The sequence below is a fragment of the Stenella coeruleoalba genome (assembly GCF_951394435.1).
Source record: "Stenella coeruleoalba genome assembly, chromosome: 3".
NCBI lineage: Eukaryota > Metazoa > Chordata > Mammalia > Artiodactyla > Delphinidae > Stenella > Stenella coeruleoalba.
The window spans coordinates 151,928,378-151,947,903 of record NC_137148.1 but is presented as its reverse complement, the minus strand read 5'-3'; the positions used below and the strand labels follow the sequence as shown (position 1 = coordinate 151,947,903).

General features: G+C 38.3%; 1 protein-coding gene across 1 annotated transcript in view; it reads left to right on the top strand.

The window, feature by feature from the left end:
* LOC307185050 (uncharacterized protein) overlaps positions 1-19,526 on the top strand; it is a 266,990-nt gene that overhangs the window by 58,691 nt on the left and 188,773 nt on the right. The window lies entirely within an intron of this gene.

The window sequence follows — 19,526 nt, the reverse complement described above, 5'->3', positions numbered from 1 at the left end:
TGCTCCAGATGTGAACTCAGGTCTGAATCACTCCACATATAGGTTCTTAATGACTCCATGTCTTTAATTCCACATCTGCATTTGTTTGTTGTTGTTGTTTTTAACTTTCCAAGCATCTGATCTGAAATTCCTTTCTCTGGGGAATTTTCCACTTTGTGGGTCTTGGTGAGAAACAGAGCCTTCCTCTCGTTATACAAGCTGAACTTGTCAGATACACTGTTTATTCACATGCTCAGTCTCCCTTACAGATGGAAAACAGTCGGGCGACCTCGGGTTGGCCAACTGCACCCCTCTCTTGGATTTTGAATGACAAATAAATGATGTAAAGAAGCAAGGCCCGCAGTGCTGGGTCAACCTCCTGTTTCCTGTTCCTGCTTGGTAGCAAGGCCAGCTAGGACTTATAACATCACTTCGGCCTGATCCTATAATTGCAATAGCATAGGCTTGGCTTACGGTTGTTTAGTCTGCTTGTAGTTACTGAGACCTCACCATAAACTTCCAAAAGTTTCTTTTTCTGCTCAAATTAGCCGTATCCGGTTCCTGATGATTCCAAATAAGACCTTTCCTGATATACAATGGTGACCTACTTATCCAGGCAGATGTAACATCGTCCTGGCAGGGACAGAGGGCAGGCAAGTTCCTTGAACAGCTGAACAAGAAGAAAAAGACCTAAGAAGGAAGAATTGAAGCCAGTTCTGCTTGTGTTATACTTCTACCAGCAGCTGCCTCTGTTTCACAGAGCACATGCTAAGGACCATGTCCCTTCCCCTGTAACAGACGAGCAAAGTAGACCCAGGCCTTCCAACCCAGAGACCAGCTGAGCTGTACCGTGGACAATCTAGGATGTGAAAGACTTCACTCAATGTCTTTGTCACTTGACACATTGTTCCTCTCTTTGGGAAGTAGCTTCTTTGTGTGACAAGAATATGCTAAACCAACACTTAAGTGGACAGAGGTGAAAGATGCCAAAATTAGCTACAGAAAAAAAGGCATAAAGACTTGTATTTTCTGTTATTTGAAGGTGTTAAGACCCCACATAGAATATGAGTCCTTTAAAGGAAAATTGTGAATGGCCCAGGGAATGTTGAATTTCCATGTGGCAATATGTTCTTGATCGGTCATGATGATGATGATGATGGTAGCATCAGTAGCATTTATCAGTGTTTCCTGGGTGAGAGGCACTTTATCCTAATGACCTTTTATCCCCATGACAACCCTGTGAAGTAGGAAATACTGTTTCAGCATCTTCAGGGTTTTTCTTTTTTCTTTTTTTTTTTATCAGGAATTTACCCTAGATCACAGTTGGGTGGTAGAACGACCAGAACTGGACACTAGCCTTTCCTGAATTCCCAGGGTGTGATCTTAGCAGTTGTATTGCCTGATGCAGAGCCATGTAAATGTTGCCAAAGCAATGAAACATGTACCTATTTCTAACAGATTCTAACTCAGAAGCTCTGGGGTTAAGTGCAGAGCAGTTGAGTGTGATTGTCTTTACAAACAGTAGATAACTTAAGAGAAGTTGTTTAAAAGTATATTTGCATATTGCACTACACTGTCATATCTGTGATTGGTTAGCTATTGAGTCACTAACACAAATCCCAATCCCATCTCTAATCTCATTCATCTCTTGTATGATATTTGACCTAATTGAGGCAGTTTTTTTTTTGTTCTTTCCCACAAACACACATCGAACATCCAAGACATGCTTACCATTTGTGAGCATATTCTCTTAGTTATTTAGGAGTTGAGTAAGAGTGAGAGAGAAGGGCTTCCCTGGTGGCGCAGTGGTTGAGAGTCCGCCTGCCGATGCAGGGGATGCGGGTTCGTGCCCCGGTCCGGGAAGATCCCACATGCCGCGGAACGGCTGGGCCCGTGAGCCATGGCCGCTGAGCCTGCGCGTCCGGAGCCTGTGCTCCGCAACGGGAGAGGCCACAACAGTGAGAGGCCCGCGTACCGCAATAAAAAAAAAAAGTGAGAGAGAAAAAGACACATAAGTATGAAATATGGTGATCATTTTTTTAATATCCTTTATGTTGTTAATCCCTCTTAGCATTTACTGCCATTCACTCATTTGTATTATTTGGGGTATAGCAGTTTATTCACACAGCATTTTTACATATGGCTTATCATTTGTATTCTATTTTAATAACACTAATAATTATAGACTATTGACAAACTCATCAGACCCTACATATTCATTTCAAAATCATGAAAATAAGGTGGAAAATGAGGTGTAAAGTGGAAAATCTATGTGTATGTTTTCATTGGTGGAATGAGGAGCTACCTGAATATCACTCCTTTAGCTTTTCCTTCAAATGGTGCACTTTTTCCTCCATGCATAGGAGTCCCTTCCATTAGGTAAACAGTAGTCTTGAGGGCAAACCTCAGAAGTAGAAACAGGAGAACTTTTCAGTTATGGTAAAATCAAACATATTTTTCTTCAGTAGTGAAAAAAAATTCGTCATGAGAAGTTCTACCACCGTGAGTTCCATGGTGAAAAACTTTCCGCTTATAGATGCAACTTCCCCCAGAATTCTGAGAAATGTCGGTAGTAGAGAGGGGTGTTGCATACACCTGTTTCATTTCCCTCTGACTTTTCCTTCTCCTTTCTCTATTGACATTAAAATCTATAGTGAAAGCACATAGTAAGCAGTCTAGGACAATTGATATGACATTTGATCTAAATCTCCAAAGTCTATTTTAGATGGGGATGCTATGAGAGTCACAGGAGGGGAAAAAATCTAGAATTATTCTTATATGATCAAATGTACTAAAATAACAAAAGCAAATCTTATTTCTAGCTAATAACATAGCATTCCTTATATGATGTCATATTATGGCAGAAAAGAAATATATGCGTCTATTTTCTTCTATATTAAAACTGCTAAGGAGTGGGGACCAATGAACTAAATCAATTGTTTTGGGTTCAAGTTGTAGTTTTTAGTAGCCATCCTTCTTAGCAAGTTTTCAGAAGCAAATGTAGTTTGTTTACTATCACCACTAAATGTGCAATTGTGTAGATTTGTGGAAAAAAGTATTATCAAATATATATACTTTAAGATGATTTGTGTAAATTTATCTATTCATATTATTATTCTCCCCAAGTAAATCAAAATATACTATATACTATGTTTTTCTTCTATAGCTTAAAAGGGGAATGTATGTTTAAACTTATTCAAATATTTATTAGGTGTCTACTAAGTGCCAGGCACTCTACTAGGCAGTAGAGATGTTGTATTAGAGGTGGAAAATGTCCTTGACCTCCAGAACTGATACTCTTGTAAGAGAAATACTGGGTCAAACTAAGTCAACAGTTTCTTTGCTACAGAGCTTTTTACGAGTCTTGTGAATTATGAGTCTCTGATAAGGAGATGTAGTGGACAACAGATCCCAAATTTATTTGAAATCTTTTCCTTCATGGACTGTCTCATAGGATTTATGATCCACTGAACACACCTTGAGAGACACTAGTATTCTGCAGTGGTCAGTTAATTGTTTTCTATTAAACAACTATATACTGAATCCATGATATTATTATCTGGATGTTTTGGAGGATACAATGATGTACATGGCCACTGTGATGATAAGGGCGTCCAGTTTAGTGAAGAAGAGAAACCACAGAAGCTGTAACTTAATGTAACAAAGAAATACAGACACATATACATATATTTATATGTAAATTACTATTTATATAGTATACAATGTCTTCTGAAGAAGATAGGGTTGTTTGTAACTTGGGATCTCACAGGAGGTTTCACAGAGAAGGTAGACCCTGAGCTGGGCAGAATTTCAGTAAGTTAATTTGGTTCTGACCGTACGATAAAATCAGGTATTTGCACTGGTCAATCTGACCTTGATGGAACAGCATTCCATTTGCAGGGAACAGTGTGATCAAACATGCAGTGGTGGAGATGGCCAGATTGTAATATTCCAGTACCTGGAAAGTGTTGGAACATCTGCTTTCTCCACGGTCTAGAAAAGTGAATCTCAAGTGAAATGCACGTATAATGGAGGCCAGTGCTCTTTGCTTTGTGCACTGCTTTGATTCTACAGCGTGCAACAATGTAGTGATCTGTTTCAGATTGTCATTATTCGAGAGGGTTCTTAGTAACAGGAGTGGAAAAGGAAGACCTCTCTTCCTGTGTTTCTGCCCTATGCTCTTAAGCCAGAAAAGGTACCAACGTCACTGACCTGACCTTGTCTCAGGTATCTATCAGGATCTACTAGAATCATTCTAGTGAAAGGTAACTAGACGTCCAAAGGACTCAAAAGATACACTATAACCTTTGTATACTTTACCTGGTGAAAAAAAATGTCACCTGAGTGGTCCCCTTCCCTAGAAATACCAGTATGTTCTTCCAGTGCATGGCAGAACTTTGCAGGTAAAACTGGGATAAAGGTGAAGAACAGTCTTAAAATTCTAGTCCTTGAACAGCACCTAACACGCAACAGGTTTTCAATAATCTTAGCAACAATATTCACAAATAATGACCATCAGCGTAACTGCTCTTTTGTGCCAAAATATATTACCATATTACTTTTTTTCTTGCAGCTTTACAACTTGGGTTCTATTATTGTTTCCATTTTACAGATTAGGAAAGTGAGGCTCAGAGATGCTAAGTCACTTGGGCAAGGTCACAGAGCTTGTAGGAGATAAACCTGCACCCTTACTGTTGGGTCCTACAAACCAGACCATCATTTAAGTCCTTCAAAATATACCTCAGAACATTTGAGTAAATTAATGAATAAATCCTCCTAGTCAGACTGACCAGATCATTATATTAGGTTCAGCTATAAGTGGAGGAAAATCATAATCATAGTTGGACAGTTAATACAGTAATTTACTTGATTTGAATTTTCTAAATGACATTTAGCTGCTAATTTCATGATGATAACCATCGAATAAAAACAGGTATATTTTGATGTTTGGAATAAGATCTCATATTGAGTAAAATACATATTGATTCCTAGACCTATATGATGTGAGTAACAGATGACATTGAGATGCCATCTAGAAGTACTCCTGTGCAGTTCATCATGTCAACCCAGCTAATAATTTTAGAATCTTCAGAGTGAATAATATATGCAGCCATAAAGCATATTTCTAATCAATGCAAATAATATTTTTCCTATGCTAAACCCAGAGTGAAGTTATAACACGCATCATAAGATTAATGGGCCATTTTTTCTTCATCACTTTGCTAAATTACTTAGTCTGGAAACCATTCAGAAGGTTGCGAATTGGAGCTGAGCAGTAGTAGTGAGACTGTGCCTCTGATGATGAAACTATTTCCACCCCGACCCCTACTGCTCCCTTCTTGGGAAAGAAGGCAACATTTCTCCTAGAAAAAGTCACAGGTTCATAAGCTGGCTTGTATAATACGTTTGGAGGAATAGTGTGTCTTTTAAGCAGAGCCTATCTCGGCATATAAAATAATTTTTACCTACCATTTAATGAAATTAACACTCACTTTGAGGCTAGGTCTTTTGCCATTTGACTCCTGGATCACGTCTATGGATATATGTTTTTCTTGAGACGAAGTGTGAACCCAATATAGTATCCATCATTCAGTCTATCTAGCTGAGGTACATCATCTGAAGCACAAGCTCCCTGAGGCCAGGCACTTTATCTGCTCTATCAGTGTAGCCCTGATGCCTAGTGTCTAGCTTTTGGAGATTCTTAATAAACATTTGTACTGAATACGGTATGTATATGGTGAGCAAAAGTTGGCTTCCCATTTTCCAGTCAAGGGTATCCCACTCATGTTCTGTGAACACTGGATAGCAGAATCTTACTATGTTATTTTTCTTTTCCCTTTGCAAGTTTCCTGAAAGGGCATTCCTGTCCTTAGAATGTCCATCTCCTCCCATCTTCCTGGAGAATAACTCTTCTTTCTTAAATACTTAGCCCCATTATTGACTCTTTAAGATTGAATGTATTACCTCCTTACAAACAGGAAAATGCAGTGCTTTTTTTTTTTTTCGACAATTTATCACCAGAAAATTATTCTAACACCTGAAATTCTGGGCCTAAAATGCCTGGACTAGTGGTTCTCAAAGTCTGGTACCCAGACCAGCACATCAGCTGCACGTAGGAATTTTTAGAAGTGAAAGTCTTGGGCCCTGGTCCAGACCTACAGACTCGGACACTCTGGGGGTGGGGCCCACTGCCTGTTTCAGCAAGCTCTCCTGGTGATGCTGATGCATACTCAAGTTTGAGAGCCACTGCTTAGACCTAGAACTTAAGGTTTAGGCTTTGGACAGATCTGAGTCCTAAACACTACTGAGACACTGGGGTGACCATGAGCAAGTTACTTCTGGGAACCTCTTAGCATCTGTGTGCCTTGCTTAGCTAATAGTGATTTTAATTAATTAGAATAATGCACATGGTGTACTCAAGAGAGTAACCAAAGCATACTTTATGTTCCATAAATTCTAGCTGTTTACCATTATCATCAGTCAGAGCTTACTGACACATCCTGAAGACATTCTTCTAATAAGTGTAATAATGTGGTTTGTAAAATTAACAGCTTAGAAGAGCATGTTACGAATTTCATCAGACAGGGTCTCAGCAGGAAATCAGGGGTACATCAATAAGGATAAATTGAGCCCAATGTAGAGAATCAAGAGATAGTGTAGTGCCCTGGGTTCAGTAAAAGTGTGGCTACCTTTATAGGAGATGAAAGAGAAAGGAAGCCTTGCTGGAGAGAGAGTCCTCCCCAAAGATGCTGTGATGCCCCACGGAGAAGCACTATACGTTAGTTGGGGGATGCAATTTGGCAAGAATTAATACCCTAACTTCACTCCCCTCCTTCATTCCCTACAGTCTTCTATTGGTACTCTTCATTGGTGAACCAAACAGTAGCTAGAGCAAGGACACTTACTAAGATAGGCCATGCAAGCCATCCATATAGAGTTGGGTGGAGAAAGGATGTGGAAGGGCAAAGAGGACATATTTCCCGCAGGTGGTGAGTGAGCTGTAAAATCACTCGCCCTTCTAACATCATTGCCATTGCAGGAGCACGGAGGAGCAAGTGGTTAGTTCTGACTTGGCAGATCCAGGCGACTGCAGGACACAACTGGTATATGAGTTGGGCTTTAAAGGTAGGTTTGAATTTTAATGGAGAGCATGGAGTAAGAAATGGTGAAGAACCAAGGGAAAGGGAGATTCATTGCAAATGGAGAAAAGAAAAGTGGCATAAAGACAAGAAAAGTCAAGACTTATGGAAGAGATAGCAAATACTCTGCGTGTGACTGGAGCAGAGAATGGGTAGACGAAGGCTGGAAGTTAAGATGAAGTCATCCTTGAATAACATTAAAGTTTCCTCCTTTAACCTCAATTTCCACCTTCTACTCCCTTCATTAACATTGGAAAATTAAAAGTGAATTTGACTGGGCTGGTGACAATGGCAGTATGAAGCAAAGAGAGGAGAATAAGAGTAAAAAATTTAGTAGTACCTTGGTGAAGCTGGGTAAATGATGGGTGGTGGTGTCACGTCAAAGCATGGGCAAGTGATTGTGACAAATATAGGCTTATTTCTTGACTATATGACTTCAGTTAAGGTACTTAAGCCCTCTAGGCTGCAGTCTCCCAACCTGTAAATTGGGGATAAAACCTCGCTTCCTCCAAGGTTTCTGTGAGGATCTAATGAGCAATGGAAGTAAGAGTTGAGTCCAGTAATCAGTTTTTAATACATATAAACTAATGTGAGGATAAGGGTAAGAATACTTGCTATCATTTATTGAATACTTACTATGTGTCCAATATTGTGCTAGTCTATTTACATATCTTTTCTCACTTAGCTTTCTTTTCTCTTATCTGCCTTTCTATAGACAAGAGATAACTGATGGCTCAGTTATGAGGAAACACAGTTGTGAGGAAAATGTCAGAGGGAAAATGTACCAGAAAGTTAATTCCTAATGGATCTGTCAGCCTTAAACAGAGCATGTCTGTGCTAAACTGTGTAAAATATCTGTGCTAAAACTACTCAATTGGACAAGTTTTGATAAAGTATTAACTTAATGAATAGGCATAAACAGCTTGGAGCTTTTTGGAGGGTATGTGGTAATATTAGTATTGGTGTGATGACTTTTGAAAGTTCTATGGCGTATAGAAGTCAAAAAGAAGACCCGGAAAGGGGGAAAACTCTCTCTGAAAGTTATTGGGGAAGTCTGGCTAGTAAGACTCCAAAAGGGAGAATCAGTAAGAGGCCAGGTTATTCATAGGCCCTTCTAAGAATGTGTCCATGAGAAATATTTACAATGATTGGATGCCGGAATAAAGGAGAACACTGGCTCCATAAATGGTAACTTATTTTACACAAACAGGCTAATGATAAAAATAATGAAAATCTGATGGATTTTTGAGAGTTTCATTGACCAAACTGAGACAAAAGTGCATAACAGCTAGATGCTCATAGTTTTAATCAGTTCAGTTTGGAGTCAAGCAAAGATAGCACCTGAAATGGTAAGGGACGTTTATGCAAGGTCACAAAGATTTTTGGTGGTGCATTTGGGATATAAACCCATTTCCATAAGAATTCCTTCAGAGGTCAAATGTTTGCTTGTCAAAAGTAGCATGAACTTACTTCCAGGAAAAGTTCTTAAGAAAAAATAATTTGAGTAATGAAGAACACTGATGTAACAGTTAATTTAAGAACCCAGAAATAGAGGTAAAGAGTAAAGCAATTATGGGTTAAGAGTCTGCATAAATTCCCCTGGAAGGGGGATATGGTCAGAGATGGCAGTTTGAAAACAGTGAGTCACCAAAAGTAAAAGTTTAAATTACAAGCTGTTTTGGGGGTCTTCAAGAGAGATTTTATAGATTGAACAACAACAGCAGCAAGGATAAGGTATAACGCTGTCATGTAGACTGCAGCCTGAAAAGAAAGCATTGCAGAAAAGCCGCATCATCCTGAATTTATATTTCCGTGCATTTGAACAGATTGGAGAGCAGTAAAGTTGCTTTAAGAGCGAGTGATTTAAGTCAGCCAGCTTGTGAATAATACGAGATATTTTTGCATTTACATTAACTTATGTCCATAAATAACGAACTTTAACAATGAACAAAATCCATAATCCTGATAATGCTAAGAAAACTGGAAAGATACCTTTACCTTGAAAAGACAGGATAAAGAAGACAGCATAGAAATTTAGGGAGATTGCAGTTTTGGAAAAATTATATTAACATTGATTAGCTGCTACAGCTTTGAAATGTGATGATTTAAAGAAAGAAGTAGACTGTTGATTTCTAAAAGGTAATGTGTTGGCTGAAAGAGAAGAGAATCTTGTTGAGACCTAAAGTGTTCTTTTAAGGATATATTTCAATGTCATTTCAAAAAATAAACACATTTCCCATAACAAAACAGTGAGGTTGATGGAATAATGCAGGTGAAAGCTTTTTGGCCCGAAGGAGTTCCATCCTTTGGAACAAAGTTTTATTGTTGAACACACCATGACCCAGGCCTGTGAGTGCCAGCACAGTGGCTGTTTTTACAAGATCTGGTACAATATTCACAGTAGTTCTGGCCTTAGCACTAGGCAAGGATCATTCTTTTTGTATCTTCCTGATTGCTTCCTGTACAGAAATGGGATAATCCCTCCTCTTCTAAACTGGAAAGTAGTTTCTTCCCTCAATAAAACTAGTTTCTTCTCCAGGTTGAGCTTTTCCAACTCTTAGAGGTCTAAAATGAATGATATGAAACATACTATATTTGCATCTATTTTTATTTAAGAGTTATCTAAGGAGATTTATCTAATTAAATAGGAATTTCCTAAGAGATGCCAAAATAAACAACCAACAAGTTTTCTTTAAAGATCATATATATTATATAACAAGATCCACCTAAGAGTTAAAATATAAGTAGGTATATAATTTAACTATTTGAAGATAATTTTTCTTCTTACCACTGAAGCAATAAGCAGGTAGTAGTACAATTTGGGGAAAACAATATTTCTGGCTTTTGTTTGTTTTATTTTAATTTGTGATATTCATGAGATCTGTTGTGAAGCCTTTGGGTATATAGTAAAATTCATGGGTTTTTAACTTTGTATTGACTCGTATTTTTGTAGGTTTAAAATTTTTCTTCTGGCTTTAATTTATACTATCTCCATTTACTTTTTCATTTAGAAATAATGTATTTTTCTCAGGATTGCAATCTCAGTGCAGTCCTCTACTTTTCTATTTGTTGGACGTTCTCTTAGACGTCTACATTTTTGTCTAGTTCGTACATTTCTAGATTTTTATACAATTGATAAGAACTCCATAATCTTATGAATTCTTTATATTTTCTCTTTGGAGACAAGATTTATAGGGATTTCCTTGGGCTTAAACTAGAAAGAAAAACGAATTTGCATATGAAATGTTGAAGGCTTTGTTACAAAGTGGATTAACATTATATGTGTGTTTGAAATAAACTACTTCAACCAGAGCACCTAGCTGTTAACCTCCAGATTAAAGCTATCATAAAATATGTGCATGCTTCCAACACATGGCATTGCCTCCTATTACTGCATGTCCAGGAGAAATTGTTTTGTCTTGTAGCAAAAGGCATTAGCTCTTTGCACTTTTTTTTTTTTTTTTTTTTTTACTGACAGCTATCCAAAAATCAAGCTGAACCCTTGTATGTGAGGACAGAAAAGGACAATTTTTAGACAGGTCTAATATCCAGTTGTACCTTTCAGTCACTTAGAGAGAAGGCTTAGACCCCTGAAGCCCAAAGTCACAGGTTTTTTAGGATTATGGTGGTATATACCTCCAGTTTATAGGGAAAAAATGCGTTGTAGAAAATCCAAGTTAAATTAGGACTAATATCCAAGTTAAATCTAGAACTAAAGTTTTACTGCCCCAAATACATGTAAACTCTAGGTTACTGCTCTGTTGTCCATTTCATCAGTTGCAGAATATTCAAGTTAGTCTTTCAATGCTAACAAGAACATAAAAATGCATTATGTCTAAAAGCAGAACATGATTGCCAAGCCAGATCTGCTCATTACCTGAGAGTTTGGGGGGCCACCCAAGCGGCATCTACTTGTTTGCTACTGACCTTCAGTTAGACTTGCTCAAGAATTGTTACAATGTAATAACATACACCCTTATGTACTCTTGAGTTTATTGAAAACACACAGCAAATGTGCACACACACACACATACACACCAGCACACCAGCACGCACCTACTCTAGAGCCTAGAATTTTAAGAGTCAGAACTTTTTATTTGCTTCTGGATTAAGATGGACCCTATATTTCCTCAGCATGCTAATTAGAAACTCTATAAACAATTCAAAACCAGCTTCTTAAAATTCTGTTTTACAAAAATTGATGTTAAATATTGTCCTCAGAGAGTTCTACTCTGACTTTTCAAATTGTTTTTTTCTCCCTTCATGGGATAAACAGTTAGGGTTTCTTTTTGTTTGTTTTTTATCTCTCATTGTAAAAAATTCTATCTTAAAAGCTGATTTATTATTTCTTCCTTAGCATGGACGACATGGGAACAAAGATGATATTTCATCAGTCTTGTTTTTATTTAAGTTGAAAGGTTATATATTTCTACTATCTACTGCAATACTGCTAAATATTTTTATAGTGCTTGTAAATCTTATGACATTATTTTTTTAGTTTGTATTTAAGGCATTTACTCAAAAGGGACCATATGCCTCAGTTCATGTCACTCTATCATCAGTGTGTATGGTCACTCTATTTTCTAATACTTTTAAGATTGGTTTTGGCCCCGACGTTCCTCTGCCAGATTTATTTCCTTTATTTTCCCCTATATAGCACCATTTGGGCCATTTAATATGTAATTTCCCAACTCACCTTTCATAGTTATTTTAAACATATGTATATATTTGAAATACCGAATTGTTTTGTATTTTCTCATTTTTGCAAAAGTAGTATCGACTAAGAATCACATCCTATTCTTTTATTTTTTCTACACAAAATTATTGTTTTAAAATTTGTCTGTGTTGCTCCATAGAAATTATTGCTTCTGGCCACTGTCTAATATTCCACCATATGTTGATACCATGTTTTGCTTATCCATTACCCTGGTGATACATACTTAGGCTATTTTCAACACTTTATGTCCACCATAAAGCATTAATACACTCTTTCCACATGTCCCCTTGAGTTACAGTGCAGAGTAACAGTGCAGCCGTGGAATAGCTGAGGTAGAAGTCATATATATGCCTTATTTCACAGATTCCTCCCCAGAATAGCTGTACCATTTTCCCCTCACCAGCAATACTTGGAATTTCTCTCGCCATATCCTTTGTCACCACATGCTGTTAATCTGCATTTTTAAAAATTAATTAATTTATTCATTTTTGGCTGCACTGGGTCTTCGTTGCTACACTCAGGCTCTCTCTAGTTGCAGCGAGCGGGGTCTACTCTTTGTTGCGGTGCTCAGGCTTCTCATTGCGGTGGCTTCTCTTGTTGCGGAGCACGGGCTCTAGGCGCGCGGGCTCAGTAGTTGTGGCTCCCAGGCTCTAGCGCGCAGGCTCAGTAGTTGTGGTGCACCAGCTTAGTTGCTCCGTGGTATGTGGGATCTTCCTGGACCAGGTATTGAACCCATGTTCCCTCCATTGGCAGGCGGATTCTCAACCACTGCACCACCAGGGAAGTCCCCCAGATACATTTTAGAATCACTTTTTTATGCTGTCCCTCAAAAAAAAAGAGCTTGGCCTTTTATTACAGTTGCATTTAATTTTATAGATTAATATAAGGACATTTATATTATTATAGTAAGTCATCTCATCCATACCTGTGATATATATTTCTTTTACTCATGTGTCCTCTAATAAAGTTTTCATTATGAAGATTTTCTGCATAATTTATTAGGTGAAACCCCATACTCTCTATAGGTTTTGTTACTGTGGTAAATTCATCTTGTATTGTATGTAGATATTGATGCTATGGAGGAACACAATTGATTTTGGTGTATTAATTTTTTTCCAGCCCCTATGTTGAGCTCTTTTCTTAGATTTAATAGCTTATTGATTTTCCTGTGTTTCCAATGAAATACATAATCAAAACAATCTATAAATATGACATTTTTATCTGTATTCTTCTAAACCTTCTCTCTCTTTCTATTTCTCTCAATACACAGCTCCAAAAAGGTCGGTTCCAATAGACCAGTAATGTTAGAAATCTTTATCTCAATTCTCTCCTTAAAGGAAATGCTAATTTTTTTAAAAAATTACTAGTATAATAATTTTTGTTAGTGTATACATGTGCCATGTATTTTTGGTATATAGCCTTTATCAAGGAAAGATAGTTATTATTTGGATCTAGTTTTATAAAATTTACCCTACCCAATAGATTTTGAACCTCATGGGATGTTTTTTATCTCTTCTATCTAAAAAGAATGATGATATGATTTTCTCCTTTTATTTAACTAATATAGTGAATCACATGATTTGACTGGCTGATACTGAACCAACCTTGCATTCTCAAGGATAAACCCACTTGACCAAATCGTATTATAGTATAGATTAGCTTTTGCTGTATTACAAACCACCTCAAAGCTTAGTGGCTTAGGGAGATCAGCTTGGTGCTTTGTGACCACCTAGAGGGGTGGGATAGGGAGGGTGGGAGGGAGGGAGACACAAGAGGGAAGAGATATGGGAACATATGTATATGTATAACTGATTCACTTTATTATAAAGCAGAAACTAACAAACCATTGTAAAGAAATTATACTCCCATAAAGATATAAAAAACAAAACAACAACAAAAAACTTAGTGGCTTAAAATAGCAATTACTTGGCAATTTGGGACTGGATTCATCTGGGTAGTGTTTTACTTTTGGTTTTATGTGGGCTCTTTCATGCAGTTTTAGTCAACTGATGGATCAGCTGAGTGAGAGCTGGTCTGGGATAGCCTCAATCACAGGTTCGGTGGTTGGCTTGGACAGTGGGAGCACCTGGTCCACTTGTCTTCAGAACCTAGTGGGCTAGTCCTCGGCAACTGAGCCATCAAGCTCTTTTGCTATTGTCTCATCATGTGGGTTGAGTATGCCAAAGCCCAGTCCTGCTGAAGTGGTGACTCAGGAATGAGGGTGTCAAAGGGGATTGTACCATAATTTTTGAAACATCCTATCACAGTGTTTTTAATATACCTTAAAACTCTGTGGAATAATAGTGTATTTAGGTTTTTGACTTATATTTTTAATAAGGAAAATTTGATTGTAATGTTTTTTTATATTGCCCCTGTTTGGTATAATATTCTTCTTGCACCTCTAGCCCCATTATTCTAGCTTGGGGTACTTAAAATGTATTGAAGGGGATAGAAATGAGTATTGCATCCTAAATAAAATAGTCTTGGACAAGTGGTTCCCACTTATCACTGAGGTTGTTCAACAGGCTGCACTCTCACAGTGGACTATTGAACCCTTATGCACACCAAGCATTACATCTCACTTATACCTTACTAGCATTCTTGTGCTGGTTCCTTGATTTTAATTTAAAAAGTAATAAGTACTTGAAAAAATACAAAGTAAGAAGCAAAAAGCCTCCATCACCCTAGTCTCTTTCCCTCACAGGGGAAGCAACTATAAAGTTAAGATGTCAATTAAAAAATATTTACAAGATGGGGCTTCCCTGGTGGCGCAGTGGTTGGGAGTCCGCCTGCCGATGCACGGGACGCGGGTTTGTGTCCCGGTCCGGGAGGATCCCACGTGCCGCGGAGCAGCTGGGCGCGTGGGCCATGGCTGCTAAGCCTGCGCGTCCAGAGCCGAGGCCAGGGCAGTGAGAGGCCCGCGTACCGCAAAAAAAAAAAAAACCAAAAAAAAAAAACAAAAAATATTTACAAGATGAAAATGATTCTTCAAAGTCCTTGGGGGCATTTAATCATTGAAGGGTATGCTGAAGAAGGTAAGTAACAGTTTGACCTCCAATCCAGAGACTATTGGCAATAAGTGTAAACAGTGTTCTAACAACATGGCCTAATAGAACTATAGAACTAAAGAAAAAGCTAGGATTAGGATTATTGGGCCCAAATTCACATTGTTCCTAATGAAGAACCTTAAAAATCATGAAATATTGACTGATCTCTAATTCTAAGTCATTCCAGAATGCTATTTTCTATGTTGAGGAGTGGAGTTTGAGAGAGAAATAAGAAGGAATAAAGTCCAATTTGGTTTTAAAGAATCATGGAGAAATGAAGATTATTTCTTTCATAATTTCCCTGTAGATAGAACTCTTCTATGACTGACTGTTTCACTAAAGCAGGGAAATACAGGGTGTTATCCAGAAAATCATATCAGTTTACTTCAAGTCAGTCCTCTTCTGGGCAAACACATCTTTAACTTCATTTGTATTATATAGTATTTTAAATTATGAATTGTTTTGTCTTCTCAGGTCAGTTTCTTTTAGCCACGTGGGTTTGTTCTCTGTTTATTCCTTCCTCCTTCCCTCTCTTCCTTCTTCTCTCCTGTACTCCCTTTTTTATTAGTGAATTGGAAAGACGATTTCCTTATATACGCTAAACTGTGCAATAGCAAACCCCCAAAATATAACTAACGTTTTATGAAGAAGACAATAACGAAAAAAAATTATAGTGGAAAAATCTTAGGAAACTGGAAGGAATTTGGGGGTCTTTCTGTCTCGAAGTAGATTTGGAATGTGCATTTCAGGTTCTCTTTTTTAATGCAGGGTTGCTAGTTGAGCCTTTATTTTGTTTCCAGAAAAACAATCAGCTTACATATTTTTTTTAACAAGGTTTTCTTCACCTTTGGAAATGAGTAATGATTAAAAAGAATATTATATAGTTAAGTGATGTCTAACATTTTTCCTCATGGGTTCACCGTAGTTCAGGTTATAGCCCTGATCTGTTTAATCCTCCAAGATTCCTGAGAGGGAGCAAAGGGGCAGATGTTCTTTCCTTATTTCACAGATGAGAAAACTGAGGTTCAAAGATTCAAAGTGAGGTTAAGTGCTTCTGCCAAGGTCATTCTCTGAGGTGGAGCCGGAGCCAGGAATAGCACCTCATCCTCTTGTTTTCTCTCATGTGATTCTCCATGCGCTGACCCACTCTGACTATAAAAACACACTGTACCAGGCCTCACACAGTCCCTGAAACGTCCTTTTAGTAGGACACGATGGTAGTGACAAGATTGAACAGATATAAAGAATGCTGTAAAAAAGGACCTGTCTTTTTTGTTGACTCCATCCCATAAACTTCCACAGCCACACTGCATGAGAAACATGAGACATCCATTAAGATCGTATTCCCATGAGTTCCCAAATCTAGCTAGAACTAGATTTTGCAGAAATTGAAGACACATCTTGTGGCCTGACTGCTGAAAATGAGTGTCTCAGGAGTCAGAGAGGCATTGCTGCTCAACGAAGTCAAGAATGCCCTTTGCCAATTGTTTCTCCTCCATTTCTGAGGGAATTTAAATTCATAATCGGCACCATATATTATACTTCAATACTATTCACCATCCATCTTGTATGTATTTGCAGGAAAGAATGTTGCCCAAGTCATTATATCCCGCCATGATTCACAGTCGTATGACCTTAGGTGGCAGCTCAGCAGGAGCTTACCGGTGCCTTAAATCATCCCTGTTGTGGACACACAAGAGCGTGACCTCTGACTTCCCAAGCTGTCTCTTCATGAAATGAAAATGGAACTGCGAGTTTAGGGGAAAGTTTTGAAAGTGTCTGGCTCTTGTAGTCATCTAATGAGGTCCTCATTTCTAGCTGCGAAGCATGCCCTTTAATTGGTGGTCACTCGAAAATCAATGATAATATAACTGTTCAACTCTTTGGAGCTATTTTTCTCTCTGCTTTCTATCCTGCAAGTGCACGATAAAAGAAACCACCCATTCAGCCATTATCTTGTGTCACTTACTATTCAGAGATCAGTCTTCCTTTATGTGCTCTTTCAGGAAACACCTGGGTTGTATTTTTCACTAGCATTTCAGGCAGAGAGTAGAGTCCTTGGCACAGGTTAAGTCCTCAAAAATGTTAGATGGGTGGATGGGTGGGCAGTGGATTGCAGCACATGAGCAACTACAGTAGCATTGTGATACATGACAAGGAAATGACCTCAGTTGGGGAAATAAATGCCTAGCACATATGCCACCACTTTCCCCTTCCATCTTCATTACAGTCCTTACTAATCTATTATGACATTTTTTCCCATTGGGTCTAGACGTGACCTCAGGATCCTTGTAGAATATAAACAGTCCTGTGCAATGTAAACCTTGTATAATGTAAACAGTGCTTTACTGTTTGATTTGAGTTGGGACACGAGAAGAATCCTATTTTCCGTCCATAACATAGACGTTGGGAATAATAGCTAATGCTTATGTAAACATATAGATTCATAGGATAGAAAAAATAATTTTTAAGAAATGACCTAGTACAGACTTGGGGAAAATATATGTTACCTTGATTATAGAAATTTGGTTCAGCCATTCAGCTTCAACCTTCAAAAATCATGTCACTTTTAATTTTAAACCAACATATGAATCCAAGGTATAGCAAAATAAACCATAAACCTTGCAGAACAGGGCCCTTCTAGATACGATCTCGTTAGGACCTGATCCTCCATGGTTGTATCTACACAGAGGGGTAATGCCAGGTCCCCTACTGGGAAGTTGAATTGGAGGAAGAGATAGACATAGAGGTACTATGGAAAATTCTAGACTGACATGGTCATCAGGAAGTCCTATGAAAAATAATTTCTGGTGAGTATAGAGTAAATCAGCAATGAGAAATGGAGAGGATTGGAATTAAGTAGACTCATCACTAGTCCGTGGTTATTACCAGTGTACCAGTTTAGCAATGAATTACTCAAGGTAATTGATGCTAGGTAGTCTAACAAACACTCCTGAAAGCCAAGTGTCTTAACTTAATAAATGTTTATTTCTCTTGTCAGAGACCAGTGTGAATTAGGTGGTTCATTCTTAGCAGATTATTTTCAAGTAGTGAATCAGGAACCCATGCCCCCTCCACCTTGAGGTGTTGTCTTAAATGCATGACTACCTAAACTACAGCAGAAGGGAACATGGGCAATCATGCATAATATCTCCTGGCCAGGCCTGAAAGTGGTAGACCCATACCCTTTCAACAAGAATGCAAAAACTTGACCTCTGCCTGGCTCCAAGGGAGGTTAGGAAAGGTCATTGTTCTGTGTGTCCAGGAAGAGGAGAATGAAATGCATCTCACTATCTCATCCATAGCTGAAGGCACGTAATCTGTGGCAGAGAGCAATGTTTGCAGATGGTGATACATGAAGATTGAGGAAGATTGATTTCTCAATCATTGAGGAGTACTGTTCCATCTAACTGAGTTCTGAATGGTAATAAAGTCATCCACTGAAAACTTACCAATCTAGTTCGTGTGCAAGATATTATGAATTATAGTCTTACCGTTAATTTAGCAGACCCACAAATATTTACATCTACCAAGCACCGTGCTGGCAACTGCAGCTTACCAGTACTTCTTTCCTGGGCCCTGGATAATTTCCAGTAGTTGGTATCAGGATCTAAGCTATCCACTTGATGTGGACACTAGTCCCCTTGTAGCGTCTCACAGGAGCCTTTAACCATTCGTGGCCAAAAACAAAGGAAATGGGCAAGAGTTACTGCTCTGCTTATCAGAAAGTGTCTCCTAAAGTCTTGTCTCCTAAATCATTTTTCTGGCCCCTTTATAGTAATTCTTTCTTTCTTCACATTTCTTGGCCTACTGAACGCTATAATCAAATCCTCCCTCAATTTTCTTTTTTCTGAAGTATATAAAACTACATTTTCTTCAGCCTTTTTTTAAAAAAAATGATAATTATCTTGTTTATTTGTATTTGGAAAATCTAATGAGATCACATATTTAAAAATCACATACTATCAAAAGATAAATAGTAGTAGTAATTCCTTCTGGAATATTTTTGCCCCTCATCCAACCAACGTTAGGTCCCTTACCCCCTTTCTTAGCAACTTTTATTAATTTCTTATGTGTCTATCAGAAGTTTTTTGTGGCAAAGGTACATGTGTATGTTTCAGAGGTTACTGTTGTCATGAATTCACAGAAGCCAGAGCCTGGAAAGCATTAAGTGGTCCTGAGCACCCCATTTCCAATGAGAGAGCGTAGCAGTGCTCAAACGGCTGGGTGTCCTATAATTCAACTCAATTCTGGCACTATCTACCTGTAGATAGCATCAGATCTCACATGTTAAGGGCTCAGTCCAGCAGGAATGCACACACACACTTCAGGTGCCAGTCACCAAGTATATGTTGTCACCTGTGCTTCTGACCCTTGTACTACAGGTCAGAGGTTCCAACGACCCCCTTCTTAGCTTCAATTAATTTGCCCAAGTGACTCATAGAACTCACAGAAATATTCTATTAACTAGATTAACCGGTGTATTATAAAATGATAAAACTCAGCAACAGCCAGATAGAAAACATGTATAGGACGAGGTATGGAGAGAAAGCATGGAGCCCACTCTCCCCAAATCTCCATGTGCTCACCAACTGGGAAGCTCCCTGAACCCTGTCCTTGGGGGTTTATGGAGGCTTCAGTACA